The 25,144-nt window shown below is 35.3% G+C and overlaps 2 long non-coding RNA genes across 2 annotated transcripts in view; one reads left to right on the forward strand and one right to left on the reverse strand.

The window, feature by feature from the left end:
- Positions 1-14,615, forward strand: part of LOC122696184 — a 29,384-nt gene extending 14,769 nt beyond the window's left edge. Inside the window, exon 3 of the long non-coding RNA XR_006341705.1 lies at positions 14,434-14,615. This is a non-coding gene — a long non-coding RNA (uncharacterized LOC122696184). The remainder of the gene's footprint in view (positions 1-14,433) is intronic.
- LOC122696185 lies at positions 1,510-19,736 on the reverse strand. The gene is made up of 3 exons (XR_006341706.1): positions 19,553-19,736; positions 15,850-15,854; positions 1,510-1,520 (listed from the first exon to the last, which is right to left on the reverse strand). It is a non-coding gene; the product is annotated as an uncharacterized LOC122696185 (long non-coding RNA).
- Positions 19,737-25,144: the final 5,408 nt, after the last annotated feature.

Consider the following 25,144-nt stretch of genomic DNA (forward strand, 5'->3'; position numbering starts at 1 on the left):
AACTATTTTTTAAGACATGTTTATTGAGGCACATTTTACATATTATAGTACATCCATTATAATATAAATGTACCCCCTCAAGTGTGCAATATAGTGATTTTTAGTAACTTACCAAGTGGTTAATCACCACCATAAATCAGCTTTAGAACATTCTAACTCCCACAGTGAAATTGCTCACACCCATTTACCAGATATGTGCTTCTCCCAAGTTTGCTTGTGCTGAAGCAAGTCTCTGGTAGGTATTTTAAACTTTTCTATGATACTCAAATCTTTAATCCTACCACCGACCATATTTTCCAATCAAGCAGAAAAAAAATCAGTTTTATTTTTCCAGATAATCTACATGCCATCAAAGTAATAATACTTACTTTAACGCCAATGCACTGACACACGTAATTGCAACTGCATCTATGATTTCCAGGTTTCTCTTGTTGCAAAGTGCTGGTTTTGCTCTTAAGTTTAGTTTTCAGTTTATGCTTTGGGTCTTCTCCCTTTCTATACTCTTTGGTACAGAAATCTATCAGCTACCCCTTTTCTCTTGTTTCTTAGTTTTCTGACCCAACTATCTTCTTCCCATTAGATTCAAATATGCTCGATTCTATTCAATGTTTAATTTTCAGAACTAAGTCAAACTAGTACAGTTCCACATCTTCCTAAAACCAAAGCTGTCTTTATTTTCTTTCATAATAAAACCCCTTGCATGAATTGTTTTCACAACTCACATCTCCAGTTATTCAACTCCAGTTAATTTCACTCTCTTTAACTTAATGTTGCTAGTTCTATCATAACCCTGAAATGTCACTCAACATAGTCAGTCATAAACTATTTTTATTAATTAAAACAATGCATCATTTTTTTTTATTTTATTAGACCTCTCCCAGTATGTGACAGTATAGAATTCTCTCACTTCCCTTGGTTTCCATGTTACATGCTTCTAATTGCCCTCTTCCCTCTCTACTTCTACTATCTCTATGTGAACTTTTTTAACAAGCTCACTCCAGAAAATTGGTATAGCTTAGAATAGTCATATTTCTTATTAGTTTACATATTACTCATTCAGATGATGTCAACTATATATATTCTGAAATATCTAAAATCTATTTTCAGTAAGAATCACTCTATCAAGCTTGAATAAACTTTATAATCAACTACCTACACCTATTTGAATGTCATTTAATTACAACAAACTTCTCACAAAACAAAATCATCACCTATACTCAGAAATAGCTCCTCTCCTGTTTGTCCTGTACCAATGTTATAACATCACCATCCAAAATCTGCCTGTAATTGAAACTTGGACATCAAAGACCTTTAGAAGCTTAATCATTCCGATGTAAAGGGGTAAAACATGAAAAGCATTTTACTAAAGAAAAATTCACTTAGCCAATAAGCAAAAGAAAATACATGTAAATTTATTTAAATTCACTGGCAATCAAAATGCTTATTAAAATAATAATATGCTACTTATTGTCTACTGATTGACTAAATTTAAAGAGTATTGTTAATTTATGCAATTACCACTTGAATAATAGGTACCTTCATATGGATTTATAGTAGTACAAATGGTAAGCCTATCTAGAGAACAGTTTTGCAGTGTTTTTTGATCCATGCTATTTGTATTTGTATATGAAATTATAACTATCAGTATTAATAAAATATTTCAATTATAATGACCCTAAGTGACTATACTCTTGGTAGACAAATGTATAGTTAGTACTTACTAAAGATAAGTTAAAATTTTAATGTGTTTGATATCTTTATACATTAAAAATGCAATATAATTACCTTTCTGATGATGTTGGATATTTGAGTCATAATTCTGTCCAACACAAAAATACTCTAGTACAATCTAATAAAAATGTAATAGTTCAAATTCTGCCACAAACCACATGGTGTACTGACATGAAACAATTAAAGATGATTGAATAAAATGACTATTTACAAATATATGGTCATGGTGAAGGAAAACAAAAAAAGGTGAAGGCTTCAGACTATACTCAACAAGGACAGGAGTGTCATCAGCTCTAGACCTCAGGGGCTTGAGGGGATGGAGAGGTTACAAGAACCTGAAGAGAGTATTGCAGACTAACAGGGCCACGAGACAGGAACTGGGCCTTGTGTTCAGAACACGGCCACAGCCAATCTGCAGCCAGACAAAACGAAGCCTGGAGAATACATACTTCAGCCTCACTCACCCTATCCACTAGTTTCCTTTGCTATTGCCCTGACTCAATGGAAAGTCCAGGGCAAGAAAGCCTGTTGATTCAGTCCATAAATTCCAGCCTTCTCAGGCACAGAACAAGATGGCTAAAGGTACAGAATGATTTTGGAAATAAATGGAAAATACTGATGATAAATAGTTTCAAAATATCAAAGGCAAGTAACCATTTAATGTTTAGAGTACTGTCTTTGTAGAAAAAAAATTCAATGGAAAAGGCTATTGGGCATTAAAAGACCTTAATTTTGCTTTATGATAGTATAATATTCCTGTACAAAAGTTGATGTTTTGCTACTTATATTGCACATGAAAAATTTTATCAGTTAAGTTTCTGCTATCCTGAGATAAAGACTATAAATTCTTTGCAATAACACTTTATTGCTTTCTAACAAGTCATAATATATTCTTGAATGTTTCCCCATTTTTATGGAAATGTATACCTATTTAATCTATTAAATAATTATTTAAAATATAATTAGGAAACTAATAATTAGTGAAACCAAACAGAAGATTACACGAAGTCTGTCTTTCTTATACATTTGTTTTTTTTTTTTTTTTCATTTTCCCTATCACTTCTAATTCTATATCTGTGAGAGAAAATAAAAAATGTCTGAGCACAAAATAAAAATCTGTCAATGTTTCAGGCCTATTTTTGTTACTGAATATTTGTAGTGGATGGTCCTAATGAGCAAATAATTGTGCTGCTTTACTTGTTGTAATGTAGATATTAGATACTATGTAGATTAGGAAATCTCTTTTGTAGTTATGTGATAAACCAACACAATTCAACTGTGACCAAAAAAAAAAAAAAAAAATCTCAATAGCAGAATAATTACCATGGAATATTTAACCTGGGTTTCCCAGGTAGCTCAGCTGGTAAAGAACCTGCCTGCAAAGCAGGAGAATCTGGTTCAATTCCTGGGTTGGGAAGATCTGCTGGAGAAGGGATAGGCTACCCACTCCAGTATTTTTGGGCGTCCCTAGTGGCTCAGCTGGTAAAGAATCTGGCTATAATGTGGTTAAACTTAATCTACTATTATCTTCAATCTGTTTCACTGATAGCTGTAATATATTACAGAAAAACTGATTATAGTGGCTTTTTTAAATTGCATTTTGTACCTTATTATTCAATTATAAGCATTATCCTTTATTCAATACCAAGATTCAAATGCTTAATTAGAAAAGGAGATGATAAAATTTCTAAAAATACTACTAAAAAGTGTACTATTTATTGCTGAAAAGCTTATCAAACATGAAAGGATTGAGCATGATCACAAACTTGACTCCAAATAATTCATACTGAATTTAAATCACAAAATCTCTCATCCATCAAGGACAATAGAAGAATAAAAAGAAAGCAAGTTAATGCTTCTGAAAGGAAGTAAGTTCAATATTCAGTAGAATTTTACTGAGTACCTGCTTTCTGGAATAACTGAAACAGGAATTACAAACAAATGCAACTTAAGAAAAAAAAAGAGAATAGTGTCTGAAAGAACTGAAAGTCTACAGAAAACATACAATTATTGTACTATACAAAACTAATTAATATATTGAGAAAGGATATATGATGACTATTGAAAATATATGTTAATATATTTTCTTTCTTTTTCACTTTTATGACATGCTTCTGATATTTTGTTATTGTTCAGTCCTGAAGTCATGTCCAATTCTTTGTGACCCCATGAACTACAGCACGTCAAGACTCCTCCATCCCACACTATCTCCTGGAGTTAGCTCAAATTCACATCCACTGAGTTGGTGATGCTATCTAATCATTTTATCCTCTTCCATCCCTTCCTCACTGTGCCTTCAATCTTTCCCAGCATCATGGTCTTTTCCAATGAGTCAGCTCTATGCATCATGTGGCCAAAGTATTGGAGTTTCAGCTTCAGCAACTGTCCTTCCAATGAATATTCAGGACCAATTTCCTTCAGGATTGACTGCTTTGTTCTCATTGCAGTCCAAGACTCTTAACAGTCTTCTCTAGCATCACAATTTGAAAGCATCAATTCTTCAGCACTCAGCTTTTTTAATAGACCAGTTCTCACATCCATACATGACTACTGGAATAACTTTGACTAATGGACTTTTGTCAACAAAATGATGCCTCTGCTTTTTAATATGCTGTCTAGGTGTCTAGGTTTGTCATAGCTTTCCTTACAAGAATCAACTGTCTTTTAATTTCATGGCTTCTGTCACTGTTCACAGTGGTTTTGGAGCCTAAGAAAATAAAATCTGTCACTGCTTCCACGATTCCTCCTTTCTATTTGCCATGAAGTGATGGGACTGAATGTCATTATCTTCATATTTTGAATGCTGTTTCAAGCCAGTTTTGTCATTCTCTTCTTTCACCCTCAAAAAGATGTTCTTTAGTTCCTCTTCATTTTCTGCCATTAGACTGGTATCATCTGCATATCTGAGGTTGTTGACATTTCTCCCAGTAATCTTGATTCCAGTTTGTGATTCATCCAGCCCAGCATTTTGCATAATGTGTTTGGCATAGAAGTTAAATAAGCAGGGTGACAATATACACCCTTGTCATACTCTTTTCCCTATTGTGAACCAGTCTGTTGTTCCATGGCTGGTTCCAACTGTTGCTTCTTGACCAACATACAGGTTTCTCAGGAGACAGGTAAAGTGGTCTAGTATTCCCATCTCTTTAAGAGTTTTCCAGTTTGTTGTGATCCACATAGCCAAAGGCTTTTGCATAATCAATGAAACAGAAGTAGATGTTTTTCTGGATATTTACTCAGTTTCTTTTTCCTATTTACTGTTGCTAAATTAATGCCCACCAACAGATTATATGCCTAAATTAATTATCAAAGTTGTGAATAACATCCAGTGCTCAATAACATTCAGTTGATCACTACAGATTTTTCACTACAGATTTATCTTACTCTCATCTCCAAAATCAGTTATCTGACTCTGCCATGTTGTCCTGTTTTATGTACATAAAAATTAACTGCATCATTTCCATTGACAGTCTATAAGAAAATATTTAGTAATCAACATAAGGCTGTTTTGGTGTACTCCAGAGTTACGTAACTGTAATACAATTGAACTGTACTTTGACTTTCAGTGATATTTGCATCTCAGTATATTCACTTGAATTAACGTTGCTCCAGAGAATTAATATTATAAAAATACTACATCAATTAACTGATAGGAAACCATTTTGGTTATGCCAATGCCCACCAGCCACCAAAGACTGCCAGGACCATGTTGTCAAATGGAACTGATATTCATTTTACCTAAAGAAACTGCAGACCACTGGGAACAGGGAATGTCTCAAAATCTAGCATATGAGGCTTCTTATAGGACTTGGCTTGTGTTAAATCATTGTGAAGATGGTATGCATATGGCTCTTGCCTTCTATTCTCATATGAAATTTTTTGAGATTGTCTCATAACAGAGTCAGAGAAGGCAATGGCACCCCACTCCAGTACTCTTGCCTGGAAAATCCCATGGACGGAGGAGCCTCGTAGGCTGCAGTCCATGGGGTCTTTAAGAGTCGGATATGACTGAGCGACTTCACTTCACTTTTCACTTTCATGCATTGGAAAAGGAAATGATAACCCACTCCAGTGTTCTTGCCTGGAGAATCCCAGGGACGGGGGAGCCTGGTGGGCTGCCGTCTATGGGGTTGCACAGAGTCGGACATGACTGAAGCGACTTAGCAGCAGCAGCATAACAGAGTATATACTTTATTTTCTAACTTCCTCAATAAATCCTGCTGTAGTATTCTGTTGACCAGTTAACAGCTATTGGCTGATTTCAATGTGAATCAGCCATAAGTATACATATGTTCCCTCTCACCACTCAATATTCCCATCTTTCCCAACACAAAAACACCACATAAAAATAAATAAATACATACAAAAATGTGTGATTGGTAAAAAGATGAGGGCTTGTAAATTTTAGAATACTTCAATTTAATCTAGCTTTATTTGCTTTATATTTATTTGAATTCCCTCAATATTCTGTCTGTATGTTTTCTGCCCCACTTGTATTTTATTGTTGTTAGATAGTACTTATTTTCTCCGTTTCCATAGAGGTTTTTTTTTTATTTTAATTTTAGAATTAAGAAAGGCTGATTTAAATATGAATTTCAATACCCTAATAAAGAAAATAATGACAATTAAGTAGCTTGAGGAGAATGAATTGAAATTAATATCAAAGAAAACATGAAGATAATTATTAAAATTGGGAAATTTTTCAAGCTACAACTGAAGATAATCAGATCCTGTATATTAAACCTAGAAGTAGACCTAAATGTATTCCAAATGGGAGAAAGAGCATTTAGAATAAGATCGGGGCTTTCCAGGTGGAGCTAGTGGTAAACAACTCAGCTGCCAATGCAGGAGAAACATATTTGATCCCTGGACCAGGAAGATCCCCAGGAGTAGGAAATAGAAACCCACCACAGTATTCTTGCCTGGAGAATCCCATGGCCAGAGGAGCCTGGAGAGTTATGGTCCACTGAGTCTCAAAGAGTCGGGCATGACTGAGCAACTAACACTGTGTATCCATGCTTCTTTATAACTAATAGCTAGATTGGTTACGGGTATATTTAAACAATTCCCAGGAAGCTGGTTTTGAAAATTGTTCGTATTAAGGGATCCTATTGTTGGATTTACTGGCTTTCCTGATTTGGGAGAACCTAAATATTAACTTTCAAGTCACCATGAAAGATATGAAGATATAATAAACCAAGATTTTTTTGATTTGATTACTTCAATAACTTAAAAAAAAAAAAAAAGAATGAGAGAAAGAAGAAAGATAGAAAAAAGACGGGGAGAGGGAAAGGGAAATGTTACCAAAGGACCATGTACTTAGTTTACATTATAATATGTAAATGTGAAATAATTAATTCTTTGTGAATGACTAGATTTACTTATTTACTTATTTCCTACTGAATAAACTGACTTCAAAAAGAAATTTTAACTTATTAATTTATGTGAAAGTATTAAAAATTCATTAAAATATATGTTTACAATTGCTTTTTAAACTGGCACTGCTAAGAAATGTCTAAAACAGAAACAAATTTTAAAGAGGGTACAGCAGTACACAAAGGCAAGTTACATCAATGATATAAAGGTTTTATTTATTGATTTAAAAATCTTGGATATGTATTTTATTTGCAATAAGTGGTGCATACAATACTCACATAGCCACGTGTGTATTGACTGGAATGTAGACTAGGATATGGTTCAAACTGGCAAAATATCTAAACCAAAGGCACTAGATGAGACAAGATGAAATAAAAATGTTCTTCCATCTGAGAAACTTCTAAGAAAAGATACTAAATGAGATAAAATAAAAATAACAGATGAGACTCCCTTGCCATATTTGGTTAAGAACTTTGGGTGCTCTTTCTGTATTATTTTTGACAATGATAAAGAAAGCTAATAAGGGAAAAATATTAAGACAACACCAATTATTTTGAGGGCGTGCAGTTAGGTACACAGCAACTAACCTAAAGCTTTGTGGAATCCAGATGGGACAAGTAATCAGATTACTTGTGGGTGTTTTAATAGCACCCAGAGGGTATCATAAAATCACTCACCATATGCTTAATATCTGTATAGTTCTGTTTCTTTGAACTGTTACTTTAATCTTCCTTTTTATTTACTTTTTATTGCCATCCACTTAAACTGATGCCTTTTCTTATCTACAGATAAACTTAAAGGCAATATGTGAATACTCACGCACATCTCTTATCTCTCATTTTACTATATTTCCTGCTTTTTCCATTGATATTTTAGTTGTCTGCCCTGTAATGTGGCTATCATTCAAACTTTATATCTGAAGACTTCCATTTCTTTGTCTGTTTGCTGAATTTACTGTTGGTTTTGTCATTAGGAATATAAAGGTTAGAAACCAAATTGTGATGGGTTGGAAAAAATAGGAGGTATAGAAATATAGAAAGTGAGTAGAAATTGTATGTAGACATATCAGAAAAACTTTAAGCAGTTCGAAGTCTCATTTAACAGGGTGGTTATATACACGCACGTGAGGCTAGCTTACATTATAATGGCCTGAAGTAATATGTTTTCATGAATTGCTTAGTTGTCAGTAAGGCAATTGAAATAATATTGCAACTTTTTTCTGATAAATGGAGAACATAATTTCAAATCAAACTGTGGGGGACAGGAGTGTGTGAAGTGAAGTGAAATTCACTCAGTCATGTCTGACTCTTTGCAACCCCACAGACTATACAGTCCATGAAATTTTCCAGGCCAGAATACTGGAGCGGGCAGTCTTTCCCTTCTCCAGGGTATCTTCCCAACTCAGGAATCGAACCCAGGTCTCCTGGATTGCAGGATGAATCTTACCAGCTGATCTACCAGGGAAAGCCCCAGGAGTGTGTCATAGTTGGAAAACAAAGTATATAAAAGAAAAGGTATTATCAACTGTGTCAAAATGTATTTAATAGGCCAAATAAAATTAAAGTTGAACATCCGATACTGGATTAACAATTTGGAGGTCACTGATGAACCTGATAAGATTAATAGTTGCACAATAGGGACAAAAAACCTGTTTAAGTTCAAAACACAAAGATAGAAATCGCTGGGTATTTTCTGAAAAAAGAAAAAGCAAAAGCAAATAATTTGACACTGAACAGAATATTTTATCAGTATTTTTGTTATGATTGTTTTACTTTGTTTTGTTTTTATTCTTTTTACTTTTTTTTGTAAATTGAGAAATAGCAGGATGGTTATATGCTGATGGTTATTATCCAGTATAGAGTTGTAAACTGAGGAGTAAGTAGGTGAAAAGGGTGTTATGTAATGAAAACATAAGAAATTGACTTAAGAAATGAATATTAATAATTCCATTTTATCAGAAAAATAGAGTATATGGGCACAGATGTTGATAGGTGTCCACTCAGATTTATAGTAGAGTGATTTAATACTTTTATAGATTAAACTCCACTTATAGCTATGATAAGATATTGGCTATATATCCTGTTCTATCAAATATGTCCTTGTAGGTTCTTTATTTTATACTTAGTAGTTTGTACTTCTTAACTCCCTACTCCTATTTTGCATCCCCCCCAGCTTCCCTCTCCCAACTGGTAACCATGGGTTTGTTCTCTATATCTGTGAGTCTATTTCTGCTTTGTCATATTTATTTGTTTGTTTTACTTTTTAGATTCCACATACAAGTGACTGCATGCAGTATTTGTGTTTCTCTGTCTGACTTATTTCACTAAGCATAATACCCTCCAGGTCCATCCATGTTGTTGACTTTTGAAAAGACTATTGAAGGTGTAAAATAATGCTTTAGGGAAACGAGAAAGTGAGGCTAAAGATGTATAATGTGGCTCCTAAATAGTTTTAAGCCTCCTTGAGGTTACTGGTCATGATTTTTAAAGAGAGACCGATTAGTGTGACTGCTCTTTTTCTTCTGCAAGATTTACCTGTATTAAGTCCAGGCTCAAAGTAGGCAGGTAATTTAACCAGGTTATGGATTTTTCAGGCATACAAGGCCATGTGAGAGAGGGACTAAGTTGTTGAGGTACACAAGAGGAAGTGATTTTAAGAACTAACCATAACATTAACCTGGATAATCAGAAAAGAGAAGTTATCAAGATGATCAACATTTGACAGTAATTGGTGATGACAAGATACAGGATTATCTCCATGGAAATAAGTAGCTTAGGCAGAGTGAAAGTTGAAATTATTTTAAAGAAGAATATGAGTAGCACGATTCAAGTATTTCCTTTAAGGAAGGGAGAAAGGGAAACCATTTGCTAGAGTCAAGGAAGATAAAGAAGGAGAGTGTGTGTGCATGCTCAGTCGCTTCAATCAAGTTGGACTCTTTGCGATCCTATGGACCATAGTCTGCCGGGTTTCTCTGTCCATGGGATTTCTCAAGCAAGAATACTGGAGTGGATTCCCATGCCCTCCTCCAGGGGATTTTCCTCACTCAGGAACTGAACTCATGTCTCCTGCGTCTCCTGCATTTCAGGCAGATTCTTTACCCACTGATCCACCTGGGAAGCCCCAAAGTGGAGATTATTCTAACTTAAACAGAGTGCTGTGAAGAAACTGCGGGAAAGAAGAGTCATTGTCTTAGTGGGCTCAGCAGGAGCATTTCAAACGTTTCCTGAACTTAGAGCAAGACGATGATGAAGAGTCTCAGAAAGTGCTTGAAAACACAGAGAAGTTTACTGATTATGGACTGGGAAATGAAGGGGACAGTGTCATGTTTTCATGAGTTAGCGGTGAGTGGGAGATGGAGAGAGAGAAGAGAATGTGAAAAGACATTAGGATGGCAGAGATGAGGGTGGCCTGGGACTCTGAGATTCTGGTGTCAGGTGTCAGCACATACACAGAAATAAAGGATATAAGTAGATTAGTTCAGATGACCTAAAGATATTCAATAATGGTGGTGATGGGGACAGAGGTGACTGGGACCTTTCTAGTTGATGTAGCTTAGGATATTTGTAAAATAAGGATCTTACTCTGAGCTGTCAAGTCCTCTCTTTATGTGGGCCAGTTGTATGAGGGTTAAATTGAATCAAAAGGAAAAATATGCTTGTGTTTGAGTCATCATGTGTTCTTTCATCCCTTAAAATTTTGAGCAAATTCACACTTCTGCATACTATATAGCAAAAGAAGAAATATGGTAGAATACAAAACATTCTAGGTGATATAAAATTTGGAACCAGAGTATGAAGAATTAAATATAACTGCCTTGGAAACCAGCACTACTGAATAGTGCAATGGAGGTAATATATGCCAGAGTCATACAAACTTCTAATACTTTTTAATAAAGTTTTTTAGATGTTTGATAAAGTATATTAAACATGTTCAAGTGTATTGCCTCTATAGCTTTACATGTATTTAAATTTAAGCTCAAAGGAACATATTATGTTAATTATTACATTGGACAAGATGCCTTGTAAAGAGTAAGTATTGTTATGCCAACAAGTACAATCTATGTTACTTGGATTCTGTTGCATGCATTGATTACTTTTGATGTCACATTTTATGAGGTCCAGGTGACCTGCTTTCCAGATCTGACTTGTTAAACAGAATTACTTTGTAATGGTAAAAGTTATTTTTTCTCTCTGAGACATGCTAAAGGTCATGATGTTCATGTTTACCCCCTGAAGATCTCAAAGATAACTTACCCATGGGGACTCATTATTTCTCTCCCTGTTGAAATTCATGTTTTTATCTTTAGACTTGCATCTATAAAAATTTGGCACGGGGGAAAATAACTGTGTCTACTGTATACTATACAGTGCATAAAGAGGCAGAAAAACAAGTTTTATTGCCATTCTGGACACTAACTTTTGTATTGAAGGAAATCAGGTTATATTTATCTTTTTGTAACCTAAAGGGAAAAATTTCAAAATTATTTATTGATAGTAAAAAAAAGTCACTGCTTATTATATGTATTGTGTGTGTGTGTATGTGTGTGCACATGTGTGCTCAGTCATGTCCAGCTCTTTGCAACTTCATGGACTGTAGCCTGCCAGTTTCCTTTGCTCCATGGAATTATCTAGGCAAGCATACTGGAGTGAGTTACCATTTCCTACTCCATATTAAATGTATTAATATAGATCAATTATGCTCCAGTAACAAAATCACAACTTCACTTCCTTAAATTCAAAAAGGTGTATTTCTTGTGAGGGATTGACTGGATTGTTCCTTTTATTTCTGTAATGCCCTCACTGCAGCATCCAGCCTAGTTGAGTAGATATGCTAGAATACTGCTAGTCATCATGGGTATAGGAAATAAATTTTGGAGGGTTTTACTCTGCAATTAGATGCTCTAGTTGGAACAGTTAATCATAGGTCCCTACCACTGCCAAGGAACCCAGACATTCAATCCTACCCATTTGAGGAAGATGGAGAGAATTAAATAATATATAATTATATAGTATTAATAATCATTATGTTGGTGTCATTATTCACTGCATTTTTCTTTTGAGATTTCTAAAGGAGTTGATAGCAGTGTTATTAGTATATGTCTGTAGATCATATTTGAAAAGACAAATCAAATGAGACACACCACTAGTGTGGATAGAGAGAATATAGATATTACAGAATTATTTTTTTGTCCAGAAAAACCTTAACTTGATTTGTTAATAACTAAAAGGAGAAAGTTTACATTTTGATTAGATCTATGCTAAACCCACATGTAAATGTTAATATGAAAGTAATATAAACAGAGTTTAGGGATTAAATAATACAATGTCATAAAATAATTTACATAAGAATTGTAACATTTGTGATTTTGATTTTATTTCTCTTTTGATTTTCTTATAGTTTGTAAGCAAACAGATACCAGGCTTGTTCATCTTGAATTTTCTAGGACTCTGGGAGCAGATATTCATTCTGAAATAGTAAATGAAGTGTCTAAAAACAGAGAAAAACGACTTAATTTTCCCCAAAAGTCCAACCAGAAGAAACAAAGAAGAATACAGATTATTGACTAAAAATAGTTGACATGGGTTTAAGAAAAATGGGATCTGGGGAGCTTGAGAGCTACAGGATATATATATAATTATGGCTGCTTTGTATTTTGTATGGAAAAAAAACAAAACAACGTTATAAAAATTAAAAAAACAAAAAATAACATAAAATATTAATAAAAATAAAAACAAATTACTACTCATATTAATCTAAAAGTAAACATTGGTTTGGCCATCAAGCAAAGGAAAATATAATTCAAATATGCATGAATTTATATGTAAGTTTATGAATATAGGAATCTATATTAATGTGACACAATGTATGCATTTTAGAATGCTTAAGTATCCAAATTCTTTTTCTTCTAAGATGTGAGAAAAATATATTTTTTTAAATTTTAAACTGTTGTGTAGTACACCAAATATAGATTTCTCTTTAAAAAGCTAGTTTTTTGAGTATTTATTTTTATTTAGGGTTTCATCGGGGGAAAAAAGCTTGTGATTGTTGTTGTTCAGTCCCCTAGTCAGGTCCTACTCTTTGCAACCCCATGGACCACAGCATGCCAGGCCTCCCTGTCCTTCACCATCTCCTGAAGTGTGCCCAAGTTCATGTCCATTGCATCACCAATGCCATCCAGCCATCTCATCCTCTGACACCTTCTTCTTCTGCCCTCAATCTTTCCCAGCATCAAGGACTTTTCCAGTGAGTGGGCTGTTGGCATCAGGAGACCAAATACTGGAGCTGATTCAGCTTCAACATCAGTCCTTCCTGTGAGTATTCAGGGTTGTTTTCCTTTAAGACTGACTGGTTCACTGGTGCACTGGGAAGACCCAGAGGGATGGGATGAAGAGGGAGGTGGGAGGGGGGATCTGGAGGGGGAACACATGTGGATCCATGGCTGATTCATGTCAGTGTATGGCAAAGGCCACTGCAATGTTGTAGAGTGGTTAGCCTCCAACTGGTGGAAATAAATGGGAAAAGAAAAAAAAAAGAAAGAAATAAGACTGAGTGGTTCGATCTCTTTGCTGTCCAAAGGACTCTCAGGAGTCTTCACCACCACAGTTCAAAGGCATCAGCTCTTTGGTGCTCTGCCTTCTTGACAGTCCAGATCTCACAACCCTATGTGACCACTGGGAAGACCATAGTCTTGACTATGCACACCTTTGTCAGCAGAGTAATGAGAGAGTTAATTACTAGGTAGGTTGATAAGGAGTCCAGGGCCCTTGAGAAGGAGAAAGGGACAAACATTTTTTTCTACATTGCTCTGTTTTAGTCATATAAGACATTGTTTCTTAACCTCTGAGTTGTTATGACAGCAACATTTAAGACCAACTTTCTTTAAGCCCAGAGCTAATGATTACACAACAAAACAACTCATCCTGATTAAGGGTATGTCCTTCCTTAAACTCTGTACTAATGATTACATAACAACACTTTATCTTGCTCCAGGACATGTTTCTCCTACTTAACCAGAACTTCTGACTAATCTTGTTATCTTCAGAGGTTTGTATCTTGTGTAGGTGGGCCTGGTAAGACCCTTCTATTGTTAGATCTAATCTTATTAATTTAAGATGTATGCTGTAGGAGTAGGTCTGGTAAAAGTATGTAAGACCTTGATAGGACTAGGGAGGGGGGCACTCTCAAACCCCCTTCTGATGTCTATGTCAGAAGCTTTTTCACTGTAATAAAACTTCTGCCACACAAAAACTCTGAGTGATCAATCCTGGTCCCTGGTCCCAAAGCTAAATCTTCAGAGATCACGAATCTGACATCATTCACCATAAGCTATCAGTAATGTCTCTGCTTTTCAACACACTGTCTAGGTTTGCCATGGCTTTCCAGCCAAGAAGCAATTGTGTTCTGATGTCATGTCTGCAGTCACCATCTGCAGTGATTTTAGAGCCCAGAAAGAGGAAAGTTGTCATGACTTCCACCTTTTCTCTTTCTATTTGCCATGAAGTAATGAGACCAGATGTCATGATCTTAGTTTTAAGCTGGCTTTTTCATTCTCCTCCTTCACTTTCATCAAGAGGTTCTTTAGTTTCTTTTCACTTTCTGCCATTAGAGAGGTATCATCTGCATATCTGAGGTTGTTGATGTTTCTCCTGTCTATCTTGATTCCAGTTTGTAACTCATCCAACCCGGCATTTCTCATCATGTGCTCAGAATATAGGTGAAATAAACAGGGTAACAACAGATATCCCTGTCATACTCCTTTCTCAATATTGAACCAATCAGTTGTTCCATATAGAGTTCTAATGGTTGCTTCTTGACCTGCATACAGGTTTCTCAGGAGACAGGTAAGATGATCTGGTATCCCCATCTCTTTAAGAGCTTTCCACCGTTTGATATGATCCACACAGTCAAAGGCTTTAGGGTAGTCAATGAAACAGAGGTAAAATATTTTTGGGAATTCCATTGCTTTCTCTATGATTCAGTAAATGTTGGCAATTTGATCTCTGGTTTGTCTTCCTTTTCTAAACCCAGCTTGGAGATCTGGAAGTTCTCAGTTCACATAATGCTGAAGCCTAGCATGCAAGATTTTAAGCATGACATTACTAGCATGGGAGATGCATGCAATTGTCCCATGGTATGAACATTCTTTAGTACTATCCTTCTTGGATATTTGGATGAGGATTTTCCAAATCTAGTCCTGTGGCCACTGTTGGGTCTTTGAGATTTGCTGACATATTGAGTGCAACACTTTGATAGCATCCTCCTTTAGGTTTTGAATAGCTCTACTGGAATTCCATTGCATCCACTAGCTTTATGGACAGCAGTGCTTCCTAAGGCCTCACTGACTTCGCAGTCCAGAAGGTCTGGCTCTGGGTGAGTGACCACATCATCATGGTTATCTGGTTCATTAGGATCCTTTTTTTGTACAGTTTTTCCATGTATTATTTCCATCTCTTCTTGATCTCTTCAGCTTCTAGTAGGTCTCTACCATTTACATCCTTTATTGAGCCTATCTTTGGGTGAAATGTTTCCTTGATATCTCCAGTTTTCCTAAAGCAATCTCTAGTCCTTCCTCTTCTCTCGTTTCTCTTTATTTTCATGCACTGTTTATTGAAGAAGGCTTTCTCATCTCTCTTTCCTATTCTTTGGAACTCTGTGTTTAGTTGGATGTACCTTTCCCTTTCACTCTTGCTTTTCGCTTCTCTTCTTTCTTCAACTATTTGTAAGGCCTCCTCAGGTAGCTACTCTGCCTTCTTGCTTTTCTTTTTCTTTGGGAGTTTATGTTCATAGCCTCCTATACAATATCACAAACCTCTGTCCATAGTTCTTCAGGCACAATATTTACTAGATCTAATCCCTTGAATCACTAGGCCAGCCAGGTATGACTTAAATCAAACCCCCTATGAATATGCAGTGGAGGTGAAAAATAAATTCAAGGGGTTAGAAAATTTGTGATTGTACATTATTTAAATTTTGTAGAAATTATGATAATAAATGTGCAGTCTGTTAAACCATCTTACTCAAAGTTGCATTTGAAATAAGACTAGTTGAATGAAGAGACTGGAACTGTAGGATGGAGTTTTGTTTTGTTTTTTTTTTTTTTAATAAGACAGTGTGTTGATTGAACATTGTCTTGGCCCCAGCAATAAATACTGTACTGTCCTCATCTGTATAGAGAAAAGTAAGAAGAGGAACAATGAACCACATTCCCCCTCTCCACAACAGACTCAGTGAAAGGCAGGGGACCAAAAAACATGAGTGCAATCTCTTTGATGTGCTATCATAAAGAATTTGAAAGGAGCTTTTAGCAATCATCTCTTCTGCAGAGTCAGTTTGTTTCAACATTTACTTCAGTTTTTACTGTTTAAAACTCTGTAATGACTCCTCATTGCTTTAAGTACAGTTCAGTGTTCTTTTCTTCCCTCTGGTTTATTGAGATATAATTGACATATAGCACTGTATAAATTTAAGCATAGTGATCTTACTTATACACCTTAAGAAATGATTACCACAAAAACTTTGGTGAACATCCATTATTCCATAAAGATACAATATAAAAGAAAAAAAAGTCCCCTTGTGATGAGAACTCTTAGGATTTACTCTTCTAACAACTTTTGTTTATAACATATAGAGGTGTTAACTGTATTAGTAATGCTTTGTTTCATTCCTAGCACCTATTGATCTAATAACTGGAAGTTGTACCTTTGACTATGCTCATCCAATTCCCCCTACTGTCAACCCTTGCCTCTGGTAATATAATCCCTTTTTCTCTGAATTTTTTTATTTAAAGTATAATTGACCTATAATACTGTGGTTAGTTTCTGGTGCAGAGGACAGTGGTTTGATATCTCTATGCATTACAAATATAGAACAATTCAATATTTTTAATGTCAAATACTAAGTTATCTCCCCTATGATTATGTCTGTGACCTCATGTCAAGATTTGGATAAAGTAAATGTATGCACACACATACACAATGGAATATTATCTGGCAATTAAAAAGAAGGAAATCTTGCCTTTTCCAATGATGATATAGATGACCTTGTGGTCATCATTATGTTAAGTGACTATGTTATACAGAAAAAGTCAAATGCTGTATATTTTCACTTATATGTGGAATCTGAAAAATGCCAAATTCATAGAAATAGAGAGCAGAATGGTGACTCCCAGAGGCTGAAAGGTAGGAAAATGGAGAGTTGTTGGCAAAGAGTATAAACTTTCAGTTGTAAGATGAGTAAGTTCTAGGGATCCAATGTATAGCATGATGATTACAATTAGCAATACTGTATTATATACTTGAAAGTTGTTAAAAGGATAGATATTAATGTTAACACTGAAAAAAAAGAGATAAAAATGTAATATATGAGGAGGATGGAGATATTAACTAAACCTTCTGTGCTAAGCATTTTATAATATATATTGTATCTATCACCATGTTGTACATATTAAACTTACATATGTTATATGCCAATAACATCTCAATAGAACTGGAAAAAAATGAATCCACATGCTTCAGGATTTTCCACCTCTTCCCTCCAACTCCCCTCTCACCCTTACCACTACTACAAATACAAATGTCTATTTATCCTGTGTAGTCTTGTATTTAGCACTCTCAGGAGACTTCTTTAAACTCCAAGGCCAAGTTAGACCTCTGATCATAAAGCAACATAGCATTTTGTGCTATGTATTATACAGTGTTGTGTAGTCAAGCTCAAACATTCTGATTCAAGCAGCAAGAGAAATAAAAGGAGACAGAATGAATTATTGTGACATTAATTAAACTGACAATTGATGCTTTTCTATTCTGAGACAATTGAATTGCTAGATCGCATAGTATTCTATCTCAGCTCAGGGCTTATTCCTTTATTTCCTTTGCTTCTAATTCCAGGAATGTTTTCTAATTCTACAGAATGTTTTCAGAAAACAAAATTAATACCCAGTATCCTCAGTTAAAAATCAAACCAAATAAAGTATCCTTTTGAGATATATAATCTATTTCTTTCTCCATGTCCCACATTTTAAAAATTAAAGGAAAGAATAAACAGTTGAGTCTAGAGTATATTTCTATAACCTCATCAAATCTGGAGTTAAGTCAAGAAAACTGAGTAAGTAAATGTTTAGGTCTGAATGATTAATATGACTTCTCAAAAGAATCCTTTCTTAACAAGGAATGTGTAGTCAAAGGACATATTTCCATACTCAATTATCTAGAATCATAGGAAGTAAAGCCCTGCTTTTAAGTGCTAAGGACTCAGAAATAGTGAGGATTTCTTTCAGAGAATCTTGCTCTGTGAACCAGAGAAAATACTTTCCAAAAAACAGAATTATTGACCCTACTTAATCCCTATTACCCTTCATTTTACTATATAAAAAGTCACACTGGCAAACTACCTTTTTGGATACTGGAGACCTAAATGCATTATCATTTCTTTTCTTTAGCATAAATCATTGCACTTATGATTATGTATTTGCTCGGCAGCTAGAATAGAAAAAGAAGTCTAAAATGGCAGTGGCTAAAAGGCAGACAAAGAAAGGGGAAAAGCCCAAGAAAAGGGAACAAAGGGAAAATCCTAGGACCTGAGTGAAACCTCAGGTGAAAAAAGAGGAAGAGGAAACAAGCACGCCCACTTGCTGCCCAACAATAGGTCGTTGTATTTCAGTCACTCCGTCCTGTCCAGCTCTTTGCGACCCCCATGGATTGCAGCATGTCAGGCTTCCCTGTCCTTCACCATTTCCCTGAGCTTGCTCAAACTCATGTCCATTGAGTCAGTGATGCCATCCTACCATCTCATCCTCTGTCATCCCCTCCTCCTCCCACCTTCAGTCTTTCCCAGCATCAGGGGCTTTTCTAATGAGTCAGTTCTTCTCATCAGGTGGCCAAAGTACTGGAGCATCAATTTCAGTATCAGTCATTCCAATGAATATTCAGGATAGATTTCCTTTAGGACTGACTGGTTGGATCTTACAGTCAAGGGATTGTTTCTTTACTTTTTTCCATTTATTTTTATTAGTTGGAGGCTGATTACTTCAATATTGTAGTGGTTTTTGTCATACATTGACATGAATCAGCCATGGAGTTACATGTGTTTCCCATCCCGATCCCCTCTCCCACCTCCCTCTCCACCCGATTCCTCTGGGTCTTCCCAGTGTGCCAGGCCCTAGCACTTGTCTCATGCATCCAACCTGGGCTGGTGATCTGTTTCACCCTAAGAGTCTTCTCCAACACCACAGTTCGAAAACATTAAATTTTTAAAGAAGGCTCTCAGCCTTCTTTATGATCCAACTCTCACATCCATACATGACTGCTGGAAAAACCAGAGCTTTGACTAGACAGATCTTTGTCAGCAAAGTAATGTTTCTGCTTTTAAATATGTGGTCTAGGTTGGTCACAGCTTTTCTTCCAAGGAGCAACTGTCTTTTAATTTCATGGCTGCAGTCACTGATCACAGTGATTTTGGAGCCCAAGAAAATAAAGTCCGTCACTGTTTCCATTGTTTCCCCATCTATTTGCCATGAAGTGATGGGACCAGATTCCGTGATTTTCGTTTTTTGAGTATGGAGTTTTAACTCAGCTTTTTCACTCTCCTCTTTCACCTTCATCGAAAAACTCTTTAGTTCCTCTTTGTTTTCAGCCATAGGGTGGTTTTATCTGCATATTTGAGATTGTTGATGTTTCTCCCACAATCTTGATTCTAGCTTGTGCTTCATGCAGCCTGACATGTCACATGATGTACTCTGCATATAAGTTAAATAAACAGAGTGACAATATACAGCCTTGATGTACTCCTTTCCCAATTTTGAACCAGTCCATTGTTCTATGCCCTGTTCTAACTGTTGCTTCCTGACCTGCATACAGGGTTCACAGGAGCACATAAAGTGGTCTGGTATTCCCACCTCTTTCCACAGTTTGTTGTGATCCACAGAGTCAAAGGCTTTAGCATAATCTATGAAGCAGAAGTATATATTTTTTTCTGGAATTCTCTTGTATTTTCTATGATCCAATGTACGTTGGCAATTTGATCTCTGGTTCCTCTGCTTTTTCTAAATCCAGCTTGAACATCTGAAAGTTCTTAGTTCATGTACTGTTGAAGCCTCGCTTGGAGAATTTTGAACATTACTTTGCCAGCAAGTGAAATGAGTGCAATTGTGCCCAAATTTGCATAGATCAGGTAGGGGAGAGAAGGAGACAAAATGGTAGGTAGGAAGAGGGAGCCAAAATGGGTGTAAGCCACTCTGCACTCAAGCCTCAGGGTTTTACTAACCATAGTTTACCAAATAAAATTCTGACCTGTAACCCAGCTGTAACACTGGTCCGTCCTTTCAAATTTTTGTTTAGGTGAGACTGATCCAAGGAAATTGTGCACTTTCCCAACATATCCATGCTTAAGTGCTCCACTAGAATGTAAGCTCTATGAAAGCAGACACTGTGTATGTATGTCTTAGACACAACTATATGCCATTACCCTACCAGATGCTGATGATATAAGTACTCAATAAATATCTGTGGTTGAATGGATGAAATAAAGAATAAAGTGTGTGCATAGATAAGCAAAAAGCATATTTAAAATACCATAACGCTACAAGCTATTTTTTCCAATGTCTTCATTTGTGATGACATGTGTTTTTCTGATAGACACTTTAATACAAGGAAAATTTTCATTTTAAAAAACATTTCTCGGTTGACATTTCTTTTGTGACTATGAATTATGTCTCTAAAGAATTATGAAATCATCTATTGTGTGTCTTACTAAACTTTGTTTTCCCACGTCTTAATCTGAGGTCTTCCATAATTTATGCACTCAATAAAAATTTGCTAAATGTTTACTTGTATGTAGCTTAAAAAGAAGTTAAATGAAAGTAATTTTAGAGGACATATTGATTTTGATATGGATTTACTGAGAAATTATATTTCCTTGTTTATCAATATTACTCAATAATTATCAAAAGTAAAAGAGATATTGCATCTTATCCCAGTTTTTTATTACTGTAAGTATATAAACTACTTTACATCTCCCACTGTTTTATAATTACTTGCAATCTCTAAATGTATTACTTATGTATTTTATATACATTTAAGTTCATTGTAGAGAGAATTTACCTGTTTAAAATGTATTTTCCTAGTGTAGAATGAAAATGTGTTTGGACATCAGGAAAATATATGGTTTGGTGATAAGCAGTAGCTATACTGTGCCAATGTATTTGAGGTGGATCATAAGATATAAGCTCTACAGACTCTCTAAACAATCCAGATTCACTCAAATACTTCAGACTATCACATTCTGAAGAAACAAAAAGATAGACCTTTGATTTGCTTTTGACCTTAAACATGCAATTGTAAAACTTTGTAGCAAAGAACTTTGGTTTGAAGTGGAAAACTAATTAATAAAACAGGTCAGAAAACATTTCTCAGACCATTTTTACTGCTTTAATTGGCACTATTGGAAGATTTGGTTAAAAAGAAAACCCTAATGGGATCAAAGAAAGAAATTTAGAATGAAATAATTTCTAAAGTTTCACTAACGTCCATTGTGTGTTTATGCCCTGCCTATTCCTGCATTACAAAATTCTAGTAGAGATATTTCTTTTACTAATTAATGTATTGATTTTTTACTAACTCTCTGTGTAAGTCCAATATGTTTATTAATATTCAATACTATAAATTAAAAATATAAACCTTTTTGCCAAAATTCATGTTAACCAATGCAAATTAAAAAGCAATAATTTCACTGCAATGTGAAAATGGAATTTGCTTTATTTATTTATTTATTTTGGAATTTGCTTTATACAGAGAAAAAAATACTGCCTTTCCTATAAGAGAACATATGTGGAAAACAAATAGTCCTTTATACTGAATACATAAATGTGTTCAGTAATGGAAGATCTGGATATTGAAACAATAAGCATCTAAGTTCAAGGACTGATTCTCATTTCTCAGAAAGTTTCTGTCTTCATAGGAAACCTGAAGCTTAACCCACATTTACTGTTGCAACCTTAAAAAATTTGAAGGTTCTTTAGTGCACTGCTTCTGTAGTGTGAATCTTGCTGTATATCTGCTATCATCTCTCTCTTTCTTTATTTCTTTTCACCTAAGGAACCCTTGGTTCTTGAGACTTAGCAATTCTTGTTACTATTTAGTATTCACTCAATAAAAATAACTTTGTTATAATTAATGTCATTTTCTTTCCCTTGCAACCAAAAACTTCTACAAGTATGGCCTTAGTTTTCACAGAGAGCAAAATATTGAAGGCTAAGTTAGCCAAGAAGGCTGGCAAACTCTCATAATTATTACAAGAGCCACATTTCTAATTTGAATAACAGTAAGGATGCAATTTGGGGCTTCCCAGGTGGTCTGAGTATTAAAGAACCTGCCTGTCAATACAGGAGACATAAGAGACGTGGGTTTCATCCCTGTGTTGGAAAGATCCCCTGGAGGAGGACATGGCAATCTACTCAAGTATTCTTGCCTGTAGAATAACACGGGCAGCGGAGCCTGGTGGGCTACCGTCCATAGAGTCACAAAGAGTTGGATATGACTGAAGTGACTTAGCACACACACACGCAAGGATGCAATTTAATGTGTAGAATAGAGATGCACAGGCTAAATGTATGTATGTATGTATGTATGTATGGCCCGTGTTACTTACTTGCTACTAGTATTTGACAAAAGCAATACACAAGATGAGTTGAAAGAATCAATACAAGAGTAGAACTTGAGGTATGACTTAAAGACTATGGAATTTAAATATTCTGAATCTGAAAGAATGTTCAAGAATAACAAGTGATTTGGGGAGACTGGAGCAAAGATTATATGAAAAAATGAAATGGAAAATGACACTAAAAAAGTGAAATAAGTTGCAACTCTGCAAATCCTTGAATGCCTCATAAAACTATTTGAATTTCAGGAATAAAGGTGCACAACTGAAAGTTTTCATGTAGAGGAAATAAAATAGAGACAATCAGCTACTCTGAATTATACAATTAATTCATCAAGCAATATTAGTTTAATCATGCATTCTACTTTTCTTTCTTTCTTTCTTTCTTTTTTTTTTACATTCTACTTTTCATCAAAGCATAGCATACTTATAGAAAAGGGCACAAATCATAACTGTGTAACTTCATGAATGTTCAGTGAGTGAACATGTTCAGAGCTAAGTGGACACAACCTCAGAATCTTAGAAATTCCCCTTTATTCCCCCTCCAGCCACCATGTCCTCAATTGTAACCACTCTCCTAATTTCTAAAACATGGGCTACTTATTGAACACATTATACAAACAGAATATGTGGTTCGTACTTTTTGTGTCTCTGTTCTTTCATTATTGCATTTGTAAGACCATCAATATTATAGCATATTATGGCAGTTTGTTTTCCTCATTGCTGTATGTGTGCTAGTGTGCTAAGTCACCAGCTGTGTCCAACTCTGTGCAACCCCATGGACTACAGCCCTCCAGGCTCCTCTGTCCATGGGATTTTCCAGGCAAGAATGATGGAGTGGGGTGCCATGCCCTCCTCCAGGGGATCTTCCCCACCCAGGGATTGAACCCAGGTCTCTTACGTCTCCCGCATTAGCCGGCGGGTTCTTTACCACTGTCACCACTTGGGAAGACCTACATGAAAATTTTCAATGTCCAGCAACTTTCATTACTATATACTGTTCATTATTGAGTATATCACAATTAATTCATACTGTTATTGATAGTACTATTTTGAATGAAGATACTGTGAAAACTTTGTGCATATTATTTAATGAAAATAAGTATTACAAAGTATTTTTTAACATCAATAGGATGAGCCTGGACTGAAGTCTCTATTAAATATTTTAATTTTCAGAAAATATTTCATTCCTGATTCTACTGGTCATTCCATATGGATATACCAAAAATATATAATTCATTAACTGTAATATCAAAGAAAATAGTGATCATTGTATTTTATACAGTAAAGCAGCTTTAATAATAAAATGTACATAGAGTTGAACTTGTTTTATCATAACCTGAGCTGAATGCTGAAAGCAGTATATTCTTCTGGTCTACTGGTTACATTAAAATTTTGATGTTGCTCACATGATTGTTTCAATAGACTGTGATATCTACTTCTGCCTTTTAAATCAAGTGAGAAAAAATTATAAAATTATGCCAGACTTTTACTAGGTTTTGCCTTCCAATTCTCCCTCTTCTCATGCAATCCTATTAGGAAGATCATTCTGTCTGTTGTTAAAACAATATATTGAGTCAGACATGAATGACAACTGAAAATAAGATATTATATATTTTTAACAAGTACCTATCCTTCAACATCAAAATTTTTTCCACAGCCACTTCAATAATGATGTTTCTAGTTAATTTTAGGGAGCATTTAGTTTCACTTGTGGTATGCAGAGAGCTTGGAAATAATCACTTATCTTTACAATAAGAGAATGTCCAACAAACTGAGAATCAATGGGTTTTCTTAGAATAATCAAAGAACTTAAATTAAAAGGAAAACTTCCACCCTGAATTCTGGAGAGCTGGATGAATCTATATACTCACAACTAAGGTCTGCTTCCTTGGAACAAAAGCCACAGAAACCACAAACTCAGTAATTTTGAACAATGTGCGGTGCTGAGAGTTGACTAACATGAGAGTAAAAAGCTCGCAGTGTTGTGGAGAGATGTTTCTATGGACTTTGCTTCCAGGAAACTCATAATGGAAATTTAAGAAGGGTTTTTTTCTTTACACTCTTCTCTTAACTAAAGCTTACTCTTTAAGAAGGGGTTTGACAGAGTGCAATTCTGGAACTTTATCTGATCTTCGGCAAAGGAATTGCTTCTCACTGCTTGTCCCTTTAGACTTCTTCACATAAGCGGAAAAGAAAACAACATAACCAAAGGGTGTGTGTGTACACAGGAATTCTAAATAAGTAAGGAAAGCTGCAGCCAGGGAAGGGAGTAGGGGACAAGGAGAAAAAAGTTATATCACCAGTTCAGTTCAGTCGCTCAGTCGTGTCCAACTCTTAGCAACCCCATGGACTGCAACATACAAGGCCTCCCTGTCCATCACCA

The sequence above is a fragment of the Cervus elaphus genome, chromosome 6 (genome assembly GCF_910594005.1).
Source record: "Cervus elaphus chromosome 6, mCerEla1.1, whole genome shotgun sequence".
NCBI lineage: Eukaryota > Metazoa > Chordata > Mammalia > Artiodactyla > Cervidae > Cervus > Cervus elaphus.